The sequence below is a fragment of the Sceloporus occidentalis genome, unplaced genomic scaffold, assembly GCF_023333645.1.
Source record: "Sceloporus occidentalis isolate IW3139 unplaced genomic scaffold, rSceOcc1.0.p SCAF_7, whole genome shotgun sequence".
NCBI classification, from domain to species: domain Eukaryota; kingdom Metazoa; phylum Chordata; class Lepidosauria; order Squamata; family Phrynosomatidae; genus Sceloporus; species Sceloporus occidentalis.
Genome location: NW_028316987.1, coordinates 67,169,915 through 67,188,589, shown reverse-complemented (window position 1 = coordinate 67,188,589; position 18,675 = coordinate 67,169,915). Strand labels below are relative to the sequence as shown.

Below are 18,675 nucleotides of genomic sequence, written 5' to 3'. Positions count from 1 at the left end.
GCCATTTCTCCTGGAAAATCCCAGATTAAAGGGTCTGAAAAATGTCATGGCTACATTAGAAGGAACTTGCTGACAGTAAGAGCTGCTGGATGCTCCCTTGGAGTGTTTCCTTCTTTGGAAATTTTTAAACAGAGTCTGGATGGACATCTGGCAGGGGTGCATTGATGTGAGTTCCTGCATAGCAGGGGTTGGACTGGATAGCCCCCAAGGTCTCTTCCATCTCTATGATTCAGATTTCCAAACTTCCATCCAGTTACTCTGGCTGAAATCCTTCTTAGTCCCAACTAGAGAAGCCCAAGGGCCTAAATACCCTAAAGCCACCAGATCTTGGAAGCTAAGTAGGGTTAGTACTTTGATTTGAGACCACCAACCAATACCAGGTGCTATAGGCTAGATTTCAGAGGAAGGAACTCACAAAACCACCTCTGAGTACTCCCTGTCTAAGAAAACCCTCTGAAATTCCTTGGGTCATCATAAAACAACAGGTGACATGAAGACACATGCACACACATGCATGGCAGAATGGGGCTGGTACTAAGACTGGCCTTTGAGGTCTCTTCCAGCTCTAAAATTCTATGAATCTGTGAAAAAACAACCCTGATCTCACCAGTGGCATCACTAGGTTTGGTGTCATCCCCACCATTGGTCTCCTCCCATACTACACCCATAAAGAATCCTAGGTAATGTTTTTGTACTAGTATGGTAAAGGTAAAGACCTTCCCTTAATCTAGTGGTAATAGCTGTGACATAAACAACTGGCAAAATTAAAATGATCTTTCAATTATAATATCATATGCTCAGAATACATGTGATTTTACATATCCATAGTTTCATGAGGTTGAAGTGAAACTTTGGTAAAATGTCATTTTTTAAATTAAATTAGTTTTTTAATTTTTTGTTAAATTAAATTTTGAAACTTGAAATTTTAATTAAAAAAAAATGGAGACTCTCCTTTCTCCTCCCATTGAGCCTCACTCACACCATCACTTTAGAATTTCAAAGAGATACAAGCAAATGCCACAGCCTCTAGAATCACAGAGTCGGAAGAGACCTCAAGTGCCATCCAGCCCAATCTCCTGCCATGCAGGAACTCACAGTTGAAGTATCCCCAACAGATAGCCATCCAGCCTCTGTTTAAAAACTCCAAAGAAGGAGACTGTACCACCCTCCAAGGGAGTTTTACTGTCAAACAGCTCTTACTGTCAGGAAGTCCCTCCTAATGTTGAGGTGGAATCTCTTCTCCTGTGGCTTGCATGCGTTGTTCCAGGTCCTATTCACTGGAGCATCAGAGAAAAGCTTGCTTCTAAAGACTTCTAAGGAAGGAGACTCCATTACACTCCGAGGGAGTGTGTTCCACTGTTGAACAGCCCTTACTGTCTTGAAGTTCCTCCTAATGTTGAGATGGAATCTCTTTTCCTGTAGCTTGCATCCGCTGCTCTGGGTTCTAGTCTCTGGAGCAGCATAAAATAAGCTTGCTCCCTCCTCAATGTGACACCCCTTCAAATACTTAAACAGGGCTATTATATCACTTCTTAACCATCTCTTCTCCAGGCTAAACATGCCCAGCTCCCTCAGTTGTTCCTCATAGGGTATGGTTTCCAGACCCTGCCAAAACATAGATGTTTCAGTAACAGTAGTGTCACCCCCCTTTAGGTTAGAACTCAAAGATACAGCTGTGTTAGTCTATAGAATCAGTACAGCAAGATCTCATAGCACCTTTGAGACTAATTGAAAGAAAGAAATTGGAAGCACGAGCTTTCATAGCCTTCAGTCTACTTCTTCAGATGCTTTTGGTGGTGTGGAAGCCAGAAGCAGAGACAGACAGACAGACAGACAGACAGACACACACACACACACACATATATATATGCCATAGATATATGAGAATATGTACAGTATAGTACACCTATGTACCATATAGACACGAAGAGAGTTATATTCTCTTCTACGTCTCTCCTACATGCATGTATATATACAGTATGTAAAGAGATTCTCTTCTATGTCTCTCCTACATGCATGTATATACGCATTTACGCAGAGAGATCTTGTAGCACCTTTGAGACTAACTGAAAGAAAGAAATTGGCAGCATGAGCTTTTGCAGTATTCAGTCTACTTCCTCAGATGCTTTTGGTGGCGTGGAAGCCAGGGACAGACATATATCTATGCCATAGCTATTTCTCTCCTACATGCATGTATATATACAGTATACAGAGAGGTCTTGTGGCACCTTTGAGGCTAACTGAAAGAAATGGGCAGTGTGAGCTTTTGTAGACTTCTGTGCTGCCAATTTCTTCCCATATTGTCCATTTCTTTCAGTTACCCCCTTTAGGGTGTCACCTTGTGTGGCTTGCACCGTCCACAGCCCCCTTGGGATGCCACTGCCCCTGATGCCACCAGTCCCCCCCCCCCGTCCCCAGAGACCAAGGTCTTTGCCCTCCAGGATCTCCCCTGTTTTGCTTTTGCAGGGCATGGCCAGCATGTGATCCTTTGGGCTAGCTGGCTTGCCAGGAGCTGGAGGAGGGAGGCGAGGGCTCTCAGTGCCAGAGCCCAGACAGGGAGGGATGCAGGCGATGCAAGGGAGGAGCCAAGCCAGCGTGAGGCAGCACATTTCTCTCGGCACTGAGACTGGCATCAGCATCAGCATCTCTGCCCTCCCAGTCTCGCCGGTTCTCACGCTGCAGCAAAAAGTGAGTCTCTCCAGGCAGCATCACCAGCATCCACAACAGCATCCTTCTCTGAGCATCTTCTCCTGAGCAGCCCTTGCCACCTTCTGGGAAAGAGGCTGCCCAAAACAGAGAAGAAGACCCCAGGCTCGGGATTGTACTGCCAAGGTAATGCCAGGCACTGGGTGTGCGGTGGTGGTGATGGTGTCTTGTGGAGGATGCCAAACTAGATTAGACTGGCACCTTCAAGGAGGGAGGGAAAGATGCTCCAGAGGAGCTCAATTCAGGCTCCCCGCCCCAGGATTTCTCTGCCTGGAGACAGAAGGAAGGAGGACCTAAATGCAACCTGGGTGGGTTCAGACTGGTGCCCAGAGCATCAGCTGGCACTGAGGACCTGGCAGATGCGTAGTTATTTGGAATGGATGGGGTGGTGGCACAATTTTGTGGATGTGATTTCTATATCTGTCTCAGATTTCTTGCATGTTTTCCTCTTCTTCAGTGTGCAATGAACTGTAGGATCTAGGGCATTTTCTGGATTGGGATCTAGCCTATGGTGCATAGATCCCAGCAAATTTCTAGAATCTAGTCAGGGGACTGGATCAGATTTGCTGCCACTGAAAAGAAACAACCCCCATGGTGTGTCTCCCAGCTTCTAAGAAATATGCTCATCCATTCTGGCTTTGCCTTACCCAAACAGTACCTGCTGTGCAGAGAGGAGTGTGTGTGTGTGTGTGTGTGTGTGTGTGTGTGAAGCCCTGCTATTTTGGGAATGACTTGGTTGGGTTTGAGAACAGAAGGAAAGAAACAGGAAATTAAATGACCCTAAACAGTCCTTCCTATCACCCTCATAAAAACCAAACCAATTAAACAAGACCGGTCTAAGGTTTCAGAGCAAATTCTGCTAAAGATGAATGATGGTATGTGCCACCATTAAAAACACACACCACAATTGGCATGTTTAAATGCAATCATCAGTGTCTCTTGCATAGAGAAGCGCCATTGATTTTTATGATATTTACTCTCAGGTAAGTTTGTATTAGATGGCTGGTACCCACTTATTTGGAAGTATTCAGAAAGCCTGTGTGTTTTAGTGGTTTGAGCATCAAGCTACAACTCTGGAGGCCAGGGTTTGAATCCCTGCTTGGTCATGGAAATGCATTGGGTGACCTTGGGCAAGTCACACTCTCTCAGCCTCAGAGAAGGCAAAGCAAACCCCCTCTGACCAAATCATGCTAAGAAAACCCTGTGATACGTTCAGTTTGCCTTAGGGTCACCATAAGTCAGAAATAACTTGAAGGTACACAACAACAACAACAACAACAATTTTGGGTAGACATGTATAGGATTGGCCTGTTAATATGTTTATCAATAATGTCTTTAGATTTCTAGAAATCCAGAGGGTTAGCTGGCTTTATTTATTTGTTCATTTATTTGTATAATCTGATTGAAACATTTTTAGATTTTCATCTTGAATCATATTATTTTCCGGACTTGTGAGTCACTCAGGAATAAATGCCGAAGGCCGGTGTGGCACTTTCTTTTACTCAAAAGGTCTAAGTGATTATGCACCTTTGGGGATTTGGAAATGTCAGCCTGTGGTGTCCCCTGGTGTGGAACAATGGTTTCTGGCCTTTCATATTTCCTGCATGGTGATGAGAAGATTAAGGAGAGACATGATAGCTGTCTGTGGATATTTGAAAGGCTGTCACATAGAAGATGGAGCTAAGTTGCTCTTTGGTGATCCAGAGGGTGGGGCTGGCACTATTGGATGGAGATCACAAAGAAGCAGGTTTTGGTTAAACCTTAGGGATATTTTCTAAAAATTATAGTGGAACAGACCATTTCTGGAGGCAATGGCCTTTCCTTCTCTGGAGTCATTTGAGTAGAGGCAAGGCAGGTGTCTCTAAAGGAGGCTCTAGTTGTGACTGGAGATGGATTAGATCAGAGGTCGACAACTTTGGCAGGTTGAGGGGCCAATTTTCTGGGACCCTCTGGGGACTGCATGGACTGAAAAGAGTGCTCCCCAACAAAATCTCCCAACAACCACCTGTAAGTGGCCAGAAGTTTACCCCCTGCTCTTGAAAAGCTAGGGGTTTTAAAATGTTAAATGGTATACAGTGGTGGTCCTGCAATTTTTTTTTAAAAAGGTGAACCAACACTTACTTAGGTTTCTGGGGGTGTGGCTGCTCTGTAGAAATAATGCAGCTTGATACCACTTTAACTGTCATGATTCCATCCTGCATAATCTTGGGATTTGTAGTATTGTGAGGCACCAGCATGCTTTGGCAGAGAAGGCTAAAGACTGTAAAACGATAAATCCCAGGATTTCATAGGATGGTGCTGCAACACTTAACGCATTGTGAAGCTGCATTATCTCCCCAAGAGGTGCACCTCAAGAGAGGCAGAAATATGAGGAAGTCATGGATAGGGTTGGGGCAAAGGAAAAAAAAAGATATGGCCTGAGGGTGAGACTCAAGTGGCCCCAGGACTCACTTTGCTCATTTCTAAATCAGATGATCTCCTACTAATATTGTATGAGTCTGTCAAAGTTTAACCAGGTGCACCTTATCTGATATCTGCAGCATCATTATGGAGTGTTATTAATGTTTTCTCATATTTGCATTAACAACTGTTAATGCTAAAATCAAAATCTCTCCCCCCCCCCTTGTGTGCAATTACTGGAGGCACACGGAAGAACCTCGTATTTCACCTCCCCCTTACTAGCACAATTTCTGCATCACTTTTACCCTTTAGACGCACCCTTAGGCTATTGAGCAAATAGTGAACTCAATTGTCCCAGTACAGCCAAAACAGTGCCATGTATGTGCAAGGGGGAGATAGCAGTAGGCTTGAGAGAATCCCAAGGAAATCCTTAGGGAGAAAAACCTACAGGGCAGCTGGTGGTGAGAGGGCACAAAAACAACTTGCTAAGAACTAAGCATGGTCATTGATGTTTACTATCCAAAGATCATCTCAAAGTATGCTCCACGGGGCTGAGAGGAAGCCCTCACTCAAAGATCTTAACTGGGGTTAGAATATCGGAAACCCAACTACAAGTCTTCAGTGAGCTATGAAACTAACTGGGGGACAGTCTTTTTCAGCCTCATCTACTTCACAAGTTTGCTGTGAAGGTAAAGTGGAGAGGAAGGGAGCCATCTTTTTGTTATGCTGGCTTCATTGAAGGAGATGCTGGATATTGAATATAATTCATCAGTTATGCATGCATACATACTTGGAAGATATGTTGTGAGAATTACTGGGATGAGGAGAAAGAATTTGCACTCTGTAAATATCAGATATTGTTTTCTGCCTAGTGTGGTTTGAGCATTGGACTATGACTCTACAGAACAGAATCCCCATTGGGCCATGAAACCCACTGGATGACCCTGAGCAAGTCACATTCTCGCAGCCTCAGAGGATGGCAAAACCCCTCTGAAGAAACTTGCCAAGAAACTTATCAATTTCCTTTCAAAGGGAATTGGTTTCAGAATATAAGAACCACTGTGACCATCTACCTCCCTATATTATCTACCAGCTATAGCCAGTTAAACTCACAAAAGGCACATAATAGTGGGAAATTTATGCAAAAGTTACTTTTTTAAAAAAAGGAAGTAGCTGTAGCTCTGTCCCTCTAAGTTCATTGCTTAACGCCCTGTAAAAAATTTTTTTGCTGTGTTTTCCATCACAATATCAGTCTAAGGAAGTCTAAAGCTGCATAAGTTACTTTAAAATAGAGTGCTTTTGAGTATCAGATCAAAATAACTACTTCAGGTAGAGCAGCAGGGCTCTGCAGGTAAACAGTGCATTCATTTTAACCGGTCATTAGACTGTGAATCACATAGTCAGTAGCTTCTGTGGGAATAGGTTATGAGCAAAATTCTAATAAATAGAATCCTGAGATTTATATGGAAAGAGATAAGATGAAGTAGATTAATAATAATAATAATAGACAGGGCTACTGACGGTAGGTTTAGGCCCTGCTTGAATTTATATTTTAAGCCCTCCAATAAGGGGGACTGACTAAAAATCTTAACTAGGCACAAGTTTACAAGCTATTATTATGTGTGCATTGAACACACACACACACACATATATATTACATCAATATAGTTATATTCTGAATATGTAATTGACAGTTTTTTCATCGATTAAAGTTTGTACTGTATTGGCTGTTAACTTTGTATATTACAATGATTTTCATTGAATTTCAAGGATTACTATAGATGTCAAAAACAATCAACAAATAATTATACCACTAAGAAAGACAAAAAAAAGTAACATGGTCAGGCCCGGCCCCCTTCTGGACCACTGGTGTCCCATAGTTAAACTTTTGATGTCATAGTTAGACCTGTGACCTCATAACTGCTGAAGGATGATGTGTTCAGCTCCTCCATAATATCATGGCAACCGTCTGTCTCCTAATCTGTCCCCCTCCCCAAACTCACCTTAAAATCCAGCCAGCGGCACTGTGGGGTGGAATTCTGTGGTGTTGGTGAGTGGGATGATAAAGGATGATGCTTCCACCCCTCTCCTGCCAGCAGTGTGCCAAGCAGAAGCAGAGACCCCCATGGGGTATTGTTGTAACTCCTTAGCACACCACTGATCACAGGCAGGAAGGGGATGGCTGTGTCATCCTTCAGCATCCCACTCCCCAGGACTACAGAACTCCATTCCTCAGTGCAGCTGGCCGGATTTTAAGGTGAGTTTCAAGAGTATTTACAATTGTGGCAATGTGAATAGGAAACAGTTATGAGGTTTTAAATCTAATTTATGACATTTTAACTGATTTATAATCTCAAGGCTGACAAGATGTAAGGGAAAGCCATACAAATTACAGGGGCTCAGTCATCTGGAAGGGGGCCAGTGATCAATAGTGTACTGAGGAATTGCAACAGGGCCCCATGAGGGTCCTTGCTTGTGCTTGACACGTTGCTGATTGCTGGTGGGAGAGGGCTGAAAGCAACATCCTGCATTCCTCCCCTCCAGTGCCACTGGCTGGATTTTAAGATGTATTTCAGGAATCAGATTGGGAGAGAGATTGTGGCCATGACATCTTGGTAACATGGCGGGCACAGAATCTCAGCCCATGTTTCTGATATTCCACAAGAAATAATGATTTCTATTGAAACATGTTGGTAGTTGGCACAGTCCATAGCAACCTTTAATACAATTTGAGTCACTGCTGTCACTGAGTATAACTAGGATCAGCTTCCTTCCCTATCTAATGCATTGTTGGATCATTGGACTATGCAAACAAAACAACACACAAAACAAAACAAAACAAAACTGAAAAATATCCCATACAAGGGAGTCATCTGCTGTGTTAGTATTAATTTCCCATCACTATGAAGATTTCTGTCATGATCATCTTTCTTCTAGGGCACAAACCACCAAAGAAATTTTTCCTACATACTGTACTTCATTTCTCTTGCACAAGTACCCATTTGTTACAGTCTGTCTTGATTTAAAAGACAATGTAACATGCTATAGTGACAGTTCACTAGAAATTATCTTATCTATTATTTTTATTCATATCCTGTATTTCTCCCCAAACTGGGATTCAAGGCAGCTTACAACAATGTTAACTTTAAGCTAATTAAGTAAAAGTTAACCTTCATTAGTCCAGCTAAAGCAACCCACCAATGATAACATTAAAATAGAACTAAAAAATTATAATTTGAAAGCAGAACTGAATTAAAAGCAATTTAAAATCATATATTTTAAAAAACATTAACAGAGTAGTGGAACCACTTGTTAAAGTCCTTTCTGCAGCAATCAGTCCTTTGCTGAAAGCCAGTCTGAATAAAAAAGATCTTTGTGTGCTGGTGAAGAAAAGGAAGGCGGCCAACCTAGGTCCTCTTGGAAAGGAATTCTACAGCCTGGGAGCAACCACTGATGAAGCCTTTTCTTCCTGCTGCACATTGTTTTTTTTAATTGCTCTTCCTAAACCAGCCTAAAAATATGACCTCCATTCTTTATTGTGTTGAGAGGAGTGACTGTCATAGTGCATTTGCAAGTGTTAAACCAATTATTTGTCAAATGACGTCTCAGTCATTACACTTGTTTTCACCATGGCTTTGTACCCAGACCACTTTATTATGTCTTCTGAATATTTCATAAACCAAGACTTTTCATTCCCTCACATCACTGGTTTCTTTACTATCAAGGAACACTTTGCACACTGATAACCTGTACCCACAAGAAACCTGTAGATCTGTTTTGGAGATTAACTTATCGTAGGTCATGTTCTAGGGAGCATGCCTAATGGGCACAGGACAGTCTTGTATAATTTCACCATTACTCTGTTTGGTTACGTTGTTTTTAACTGCTGGATTTGTTTATTATTTATTATTTCTATGACACTCATCAACCAAACAGATTAGAGTTGTATATGTGGTTCCCATTACACAGGGTCACCAAAATCTTAGGGTATGGCCTCTCTTCTTCAGTCTGCAAGCAAGAGAAAGGAGGTTCAAAGTGAAAGGATTGCCTTGAAAGAAGTGTATATATGTTTCTCATTAGTTACAAATAGTATTTATGATTTGAAAGGCACACTCTGAGCAACTGTGTGTTTCTTGTAACATCAGCCTTGTAACAGCACCAACTCCTCCCATGACATCAGAAGTTTTCATCTTGAAATCTCAGGGTCTGGGATAGTCCTGATCTGGCAACACTAGTTGTCATTATTTCATCCTCAAAATAACCTGGCATGGGCAGCTTGTGCCCTTCAGATGTTGTGGGATTGCAGTTATCATGATACCTCACCATTTGCTATACTAGAATTGGCTGATAGGAATTGCAGTTCAGCAACATCTGGAGGGCCACAAGTTGTCGCCCCTTGGTTTAGGTTGAGAGATACTGGCCAAAGGTCATGTAGCTAAATAGGGATTTGAATCCAGCGTTCTCCGCTCTCAGGCTGCATCTCACTGCAGAATTAATGCAGTTTGACACTACTTTAACAGCTGTGGCCTAATGCTATGGAATCCTGGGATCTGTAGTTTTGTGAGATATTTAGCCTTCTCTCTCAGAGAGCTTTGGTGCTACAACAAACTACAAATCCTAGGATTCCATTGGATGCTTCATGACAGATGAAGCTGTATCAAACTGCATTACGTAATTCTTCAGTGTGGCAGCAGTCTCAAACCTTTGCTTTATACCACACTGATATCACTGAAAACATTTTGGAAGGAACAAAATGTTTTAAGACCATTTCAGGAATCTCTTAATCATACACCACCTCCATGCATGCATCTTGTGAAGGAGAAACAGATACACAGAGTGGGGCCATGCCTCTTGCTTCCCTACTCTTGACATTCAAGGATTAAGTATAGATGTTTGCATGGCTGCATCTATACATGTACAGCTCTGCATGCCTAAATTTTTCCTTTAAGGATGTTCATGCCTAATTCATAGACATTGAGTCAATGGGATCATGTTGCACTAGGAGCAGTGGTAGAGAGGTATGACGCTTCAGACACTTTCTGTGCATTACTCCTCTTTATGCATTGCAAGCATGAGTGGATCTAATGAGGTCTTAATAATTTTTGCAAGTTTTGCATCATCCAGTTAATGGGAAAGATTTTTTTAAATAGCTTCTTTAGATATCATGACTTTCAAGTCACACTTTCTCAGGTTTAGAGGCAGGAAAAGGCACCCCACCCCATTAACAAATCTTGCCAAGAAACCCCATAATAGGTTTATTTTAGGGTCACCATAGGTTGGCACACAACAATAAATCTGAAATAGCAGGACTTGGGACAATATGTACATGTATTTAGATTGAGTCTGATGATGTACCCTCCAATATGTGTCTGTGTGCCCTCAAGCCACTTTTTGATTTATGGCGACCCCATTAATTTTGCATTTTAGGTCCTCCAGTATGATTCTGTGGTTAGCTTCCAGTGGATGTTGACCACAGAGATGTACTGGAGGACCTAGAGATTCCTAGAGAGGTGTTCTGTCAGAGGTGGGTTTTTTTTTAAAATCTGTGTTTTTTTCTGCTTTCATGGGGGTCTTGCACCCGTAACCCCAGCACATGTAGAGGGACCAGTGTACAGTTAAATCTGTGTTGTAGAATAAATAATCAGCAAAACATGCTACTTGGAAGTGCTGTAAATTCAGACTGCAGTTCTGCATTTGGAATAAGCTTTACTGATCACTTGCATGCAAGATTGGTCATAATTAATCAAAAGAGGACCAATGAAACCAAAGAGGTAGACTGAAGTCTATGAAAGCTCATGCTGCCAACTTCTTTATTTCAGTTAGTCTCAAAGGTGCTACAAGATCTACCTACTTACTGATTCTAAAGACAACATGGCTATATCTTTGAACTAAAGTCCCATAGATGTTATGACGAAGTTTGGATCCAACCCAATATTTATATTTAAAAATAGCATGCCATCAGAAATTAAGTACTAGTTTGTTTTATTTTATGATGTTACATACCTCTTGTTTCTAGTTCTTTGCTGTGCAGCTTCACTTTTTTTAGGTAGTTTCTTGTTTTATCACAGAAGGATAGATTAGTTTTCTTTTAGGCTGGGGAAGGATTAAATTTGTAGTCCTATCTACCTGGGAGAGTGATCTCAAACTCACTTTTGAATAGATGTGGTCACTTTTGAATAGTGACCATATATCACCGATCCTGAAATCACTCCACTGGCTGCCTATTGGTTTCCAGGCACAGTACAAGGTGTTGGTTTTGACCTTTAAAGCCCTAGATGGCTTGGGCCCAACCTATCTACGGGATCACCTTCTTCCATATAATCCACCCTGCACACTCAGGTCCTCTGGGAAGAATCTATTGCAGCCTTTAAAGACCAGATTGACTGCTGCTTTCTAGAGGACTTTTTTGTCCGCCATTCTCAGATTGTGGAACAGCCTGCCAGAGGAGATCCATCATATTATCAGCCTGGATAGCTTCAAAAAAGCTGTCAAGATGGACCTCTTCCAGCAGGCCTTTCCTGAATAAGAAAACTCCGGTCATAAAAATAATGGTGTTTGTCTACGTTATACCCCATTTAGTTTTTGCCCAAATTGGAATGATGTCGTATTGTTATTACTTATTGAGATTTTAATTATGATCTGTTTATAGATTATTTAACGATTACTTGTTTAATTGTTATTTTAAGGGGGGAGGGATTTGTGGGTTATACTTAAGGTATTGTTGGAATTTTATGTAAGCCGCTTCAATTGCTTGTACAAAGAAGCAGGATACAAATAAAAGTATTATTATTATTATGATTATGTCTCAAGTTATACTGTGATGTTAATTTTGCATGGTTGTGGAGTATGCTGAGGACCCTTTGACCCTCCAAATGTTTTGGATTACATCACCCATACTTCCTTGCCATTGGTCAGGCAGCTGGATCTTCTGAGAATTACTAACCTTCTGCACTGTAGAAATAAAGCAGTTTGACATTACTTTAACAGCCATGGCTGCACCCTATGGGATTTGTAATTTGGTGAGGTATTCAGCCTGATCTTTCAGAGAGCTCTGGTGCCTCACCAAACTACAGATCCAGGATTCTGTAGGATACTTAAAGTGTAGGGCAGTTAAAGTGTTGTCAAACTGCATTATTTCTGCAGTACAGATACACGCTTAGAGGTCCAAAACCTCTGGAAGATCAACATTTCCCCATACTATTGTAAGTAGTGCATGGTTCACAAAATGGCCTTGTGTAGTGACACAAGAAATCTGTAGGACTTATAAATGAGGGAATTTGATTTTGTTAAAGTACCAGTGTTTGGCATAGAGCTCTAGAATTTTGTGACAAGTACACAGATCAGTATTTGAGCTTGAGTTTTTCACAGTGCTAAAGAAAAAGCAAACCCTCACTGATTAAATCTTGTCAAGAAAACCCCATGATACCTCCCCTTTAGGGTTGTCATAAGTCAGAAATTACTTGAAGGCACACAACAACAACAACAACAACAACAACAACAGCCTAATTTGCATTAGATTCTGTAACTGTAGAATGAACCTGTAGAATCTGGACTGTCTCTCAACCAGGATTTCTCCATGAGAGGTTGACAGATGTTCTGCAAGAGATTGTGATTGGGGGGACAATATTTTTTTAAAAAAATCTCTTAATTATAATAATGTTTATGCAAGGGTTCCAGAATATTATTCCAGGGAAAGAAAGGTTAAGAAAGCCTGATTCTGAAGATAGGATGAGTCCTCAGTGTTAGTAGCTTGCTATACTTTATATTGCTTCCTGCATCAGTCTAATAGTGATGCACTTTCTCCCAGATTCGTTAATGTCAGCATCTAAGAGCAGATGTAATAATCTTCTTGTCCATGACCCTAAAGCATGGAACTCTCTCCTCTAAATCATTATGACATAACATGTATGTATATGCTTTGCATTATAATTCCTGCCTCTTTTTGTGTTATGCATCTTTCTTACTATTCTCTGGCTAGCTTCTAGCATTAAAAATCACTTTCTTTAGATTATAATCAATATGTATGTCACTGAAATACCATCTTAGGAGGACATGCAATAAGAGTTAACCTTTGCATAACCTTCCTTACTGGCTCCATAATCAAAACAAGCATTTAATGGAGAGACAGTGCATTTGATTCCCCCATACTAGGCAAGCCAGAAATTCCCTCTGCATTGTATATTTAGGCCACCGCTTCAAGAATCAATGGGGTTACCAGGTCAATTGTTAAGTGGGGCAAATATGAAACAAATATTGATTTCTTAAATGGAAACATCTGCAACATCAGCATAGTCTGATTTTTGTAAAAAAAGAAAGAAAGAAAGAAAGAAAGAAAGAAAGAAAGAAAAGCATAGCCTTCTGTGTTCTGAATCATAACTGCTGTAGAATCATATAAAGAATTATGAAGCATGTCTTCCTGATTGGCCTTGACAGTAATGTTGAATTTCTCACAGTGTTAACAAAACAGACTGAAGGGGAAGTTTTAAACAATCTGACATGTGCTTTGTTTTTAGCATCCAGTCATCATCCCCTTTATTTCCACTGTTCAGGCAGCAAACACCATTGCTTATGTAGCCAGAACAGCATTATTAGGAATTGGTGAGATTTGGAGTAAGACAGGCTCAGTCAGCCTATGAAAGATCTGCCAAAACCCTAAGCGTGTGCACACAGAAAGCACAAAGAACAGGCTGACAGATCACAGACATAAAATACACCCAGTGCTTCTACTACCATGCAACAATACAGCTGTGGGTCCTCAGTGTCTGCTGGGGTTTGGTTTTACAAGCACTTCTGAGTACCAAAATCTATGGATGCTCAAGTCCCATTATATACAGTGGTGTAGTAAAATGGTGTCTATTATATAAAATGGCAAAACCGAGTTTTGCTTTTTGCAATGGTGGGTGGGTGGGTGGGTGGGTGGGGTATTTGCAAGTTGTGGATGGTGGAATCTGTGGATGCAAAATCTGTAAATATGGGGGGCTGACTGTGCTACTGTACTACCATGATACAAGGCATGACTTGGAACAGACTTCCAAAAATGGAGGCTGTTTTGCTGAGTGTGATGTAAGGTGGAAGGACTTGGAGTAGAGAAAGCTATGGCGAGAAGGAGTAAGACAGAAGAGATTAGATTAGAGAAAGCTATGGGGAGGAGTAAAATGGAAGGGGCCAAAGCAGAGAAAGCTGTGGGTGCTCTTTGAAGGCACAAAACAGTGGGAAGTGGTGCAAGAGGAGGGAGGCTATAGCAGAAAGGAAGAATTAGCCAAAATCATTTCCTTCCCCTTCTGTTCACAGAAGTCTCCACAGCATCAAAGAGCCTTCTGTGAATGGAAGGACAATGTTGGATTCAGCCCCTTAGCACTATTTGGAGCTCATTAACAAAAGCAACAACCAGGGATAATAAAAAGTTAAAAGTATTCCAACGTTTTGAACTAAATGATCTAAAATCTCAGAAGCATGTTGGCGTTTCAAATGAGGGACACTCTATTGTTCTGCCCACCAATGCTGCATCTCCTTCTTCTGCTGTTTTCCAAGCTGCAGGTATAAAATATATATATATATTGTGCTGATGAAACAGGATGGCATTGTGTAGAGGACAAAACCAGTGATGTCATTTTGCATTTGTGCTGAGATGGCCTGTGGGAAAACCATTCCATTATTTCCCATCCACTTTTAGTATATGGAGGAAAGAAGATCACATTACTAATGAGTTTTAAAAAAACATGCACAGTCTAGTTAATTCTGCATAGTAAGTCTGTTCAAATACACTGAAACAGTAGACTGCCTTCCAAACATGACCAAGTTCTTGCTGCCATTTAAAGTTACATCCTGTTTAGTTTAATATGACCATGTCAGCTTATCTGAAATAAAAAAGGTAACTCATGGACCAGGAATGTTTAATGTAATGGAAAATGTGTGGTTGTGTGGCATGATTATTGGATCTCCCCCTGCAGTATATATTTATTATTGTTGTTGTTAGTTATTGTTATTATTAACTTAATTTATAAAGTGCTTAAGTTTACACACCGCTGTACATAAAATAGGATAAAATAAATATATTTCTGATGTTTTGTCATGATGCCAAGGATAGTAATATCTATGCCAGTGATGGCGAACCTTTTAGGGACTGGGTGCCCAAACTAAAAGGTGTTACCTGCTGCCAGGTGTGGGACTTCTGGGGGCGGGATGAGACTTCTGGGGCAGGACATCTCCCCCCCTGCCCTCCTGGGCCTTCAGATGCCTTTCTGGAGACAGCTGAAAGCCCGGGGGGGTGGGGTGGCAAGGGAGAAAGAAGAGGAACAGGCATGCGCTTGTTCCTCCACTTCCCTGCCCTCTGCGTGCCGCGAAAAATGGCTTCACATGCTGTCTCTGGCATGCGTGTCATAGGTTCGCCACCATGGATCTATACAGACCTGCAGGCTGGGAAACCTCAAATTATAAAAGCTGAAAAATGGGAAAAGAATACCCCCCAACTGCCTCACTTTGGCAGAGAAAGTCCTGATTAATCTTTGGTTGCCCCACTTTTTCAGCTGCTTCCAAAATGTCCCAGTTTCTCTTCCTCCCACATCCACCATTTATCCTCCATTTACATCCACTGGGGCAAATTGACTTGAGAGTACAAAAGTATTTTGCATTCAATTAATTCAATGTTTTGGGGGGGGGGGGAGAAGAGGTGGCAGAATCTTGCCCTTCCCTGTAAAGTCAGGCTAAAGCAAATGGCTACAGTCTCTCCTAGCTTGTCTGTTCTTTTTTCCTCATTAATAATTTTGTCATCTTGATCCCACTCTGATATTGGTTGGTTAGACGTGTTCTGGTTTTAATTTCTGAACTGCTGGAGCATATGGAAAAGGAGCATATTACAATTTTTGCTGCAGATCCTGCTTGCCTTCTTTTATATTGTAATTGCATTATGGCTGTTGCTGGTGTGATGATAACCAAATGGTAGGGATATTTTTGGAAATGGAGTCACAAATATGGGTTACAGATAAATGGAGTGAGAAGCAAGTGGCAGACATAAATTCCTTTTTGAACTGGCTTTCCATTTGAACCAGTGGAAAGACAAGTTGTTTCTCTTGTCTTTTCATTGTGTTTCCACTCATTAGCTATGCTGATTAGCTATTTTCAGCATGCTCACAGACTAGTGACTCCTCATGCTACACAACCATTGTTCTTCCTTCAGCTTTAAGCTATGTGCAGAATTGCAGTTGACTTCATATTTCAGAGGGCAGAGTGTTTCCTGTGCGTGTTAACATTCTGGTGTGTTCTGTTCACATGGCATAGAGCCATGTTTCAGGGTAAGGGACAGTTTGCCTGAGTACACCATTTTAGGCTATTTTAATTAAGATCAATTTTAAAAAATTGTTCTAGCACTTTTTTTCATTTTAAGGGTTAGGGCACAGTGACTTCAATAAGTGCAGCAATGTTTTATAGTATTTATTTTAACAGTGCATTATGTGTTTTTAACTGTGTTTTTGTATTTTAACATGCTGTACCCCACCTTGCTGAGAAGTGGCAAATAAATAAAAAATGTTGTTGTTGTTGTTAAAGTTAGGAATGTGGGGAGGGGAAAGCAATCCACAAATGGCTCTAATCACAAGGTACTATAGACTAAATGAATTGGTCACTACCAGATATTGAAGATATTTGGTTTCTAGAACAAAAAGGCAGTAGTTGACCTTAGTGTTTGAAAACATCACACTGAAACTTGAATCCCACTTTGTGAGAAAGGCAGGATATAAATCCAATAAACAAATAAATAAGAAAGCAGGATGTACATATGGTCCTCTTCAGGCAAGCTGAATTCAAGTAGGGTAAAGATAGGAGGAAAAGAGGTGTGCTAGTTTCGCCCCCCCCCCCCCACACACACACATGAAAGGTGAGATTGAGGCCTTGTCTACACTGACATGGGGCAGCCTGCCTCCGAAGCTGCCCTGGTGGTCCCCTGTTGCAAAGCCCTCAGTTCTGATGCTTGGCAACTGACTACATGTGTCCTGCTGAGCTTCCAAGCACGTCTACTGCTGCTGCGAGTCACTTCCCTCTAAGGTCAGAACGAGGTGCCCAGCAACAGTGACATGGCTGGGTACCTCGTTCTGACCTCCAAGCACCTTGTGGCAGCAGCGGACATGCCTAGCAGTTCAGCAGGACATATTTCAAACAGCCACCTGGCATCAGAATACAGGGCTCCAGATTTAGAAGAGATGGACCCTGGTAGTACAGGGGTTAAATGCCTGCAATGCATCCACTCCCTCACAAACCACAAGGTTGTGAGTTCAATACCAGCCAGGCTGCCAGGGGCTCAGAGTTGACTCAGCCTTGCATTCTTCCGAGGTCGTTAAAATGAGTACCAGCTTGTTGGGGGCAATTAGCTTACGCGTTGTAAACCACTTAGGGAGTGCTTAAGTGCACTGCTATTGCTATTCCCAGAAGATCCAGAACAACTGGCGAGTTTTTAAAATTGGAGGCAAGAAGGATAAAACATAGTTATGGTGCTGAGCTGGATGGTCATTGTCCTGTCTGCTTGCACCTCAATCGGGCTTTGCATGGTGTGTTGTCCGCTCTCCCTGCTGAGGGAACAGGGGGAAGCCAATGTATTTGGCTCATACAGACATGGCCAAAAAGGAGAGTGTCCTCTTGTATTGTTCTGCACTGGATGGAGAGGCAACTAGCATAGCGCAGGCTGTCTTTTTCATCATGTCAACCTCTACATAAGGAGAACACTTCTTTTCTGGTTGTGTAAAGGCTTGAAATTACATTGGCCTATTAAAAAATAATAATTAAAAAATGAGCAATAGAGAAATGGGCTCAGGCATCTAGCATACATGGAAAAATAGACACTTTGAAGTTAATGTGACAAGAAATGCACAAAGCCGTGGTTTTGATAAGCAGTTCATTGACTATGACTTATGGCACTTCTTTATTGTATATGAAAGTGATAGTATAGGGAGGAGGTGGCTCAACGGTTAAGATGCTGACTCTGATGATCACAAGGTTGATGACAGGTTGGCAGTTCAAGACCTAAACGCCATGTGATGGAGTGAGCTCCCGTCACTAGTCCCAGCTTCTGCCAACCTAGCAGTTTGAAAGCATGTAAAAGTGCAAGTAGATAAAAAGGTACCACTTTGGTGGGAAGGTAACAGCGTCCTGTGTAGTCATACTGGCCACATAATCATAGAGACATCTTTGACAACACTGGCTCTTTGGCATAGTAACAGAGATGAGCACTGCCCCCTACAGTCAGACATGACTTGATAATCTTGTCAAAGGGGAAACCTTTACCCTTTTAAGTGATAGTGATAGTGGCTGTATATATTCTTGAAGAGCTAGAGTGGTGTAGTGTTGGACTATGACCCTGGAGACTAAGGTTCGACTCCCTGCTCAACCATGAAACAGACTGGGTGGCCTTGGGCAAGTTCTTTCAGCTTTGGAGGAAGGCAATGAAAAAGACCTTCTGAACAAAGTTGGCAAAGAAAATCCCATGACAGGTCTGCCTTAGTGTCACCATAAGTTGGAAATGACTTGAAGGACCACCACCACATATTCTAGACATGCATTCCTAGAGAAAGATATCATAGG

At 41.7% G+C, this 18,675-nt stretch overlaps 1 protein-coding gene across 3 annotated transcripts in view; it reads left to right on the top strand.

Moving 5' to 3' along the window:
• The first annotated feature begins 2,594 nt into the window (after positions 1-2,594).
• Positions 2,595-18,675, top strand: part of DYNC1I1 (dynein cytoplasmic 1 intermediate chain 1) — a 246,234-nt gene continuing 230,153 nt past the window's right edge. Inside the window, exon 1 of one of the 3 annotated variants that reach the window (XM_089531382.1) lies at positions 2,595-2,832. The gene's annotated coding sequence lies outside the window, so the exon portion shown is untranslated. Of the gene's footprint in view, positions 2,833-2,994; positions 3,015-18,675 lie in introns of those variants that run through there. The other 2 variants (XM_089531379.1, XM_089531380.1) reach the window with 2 other exon arrangements.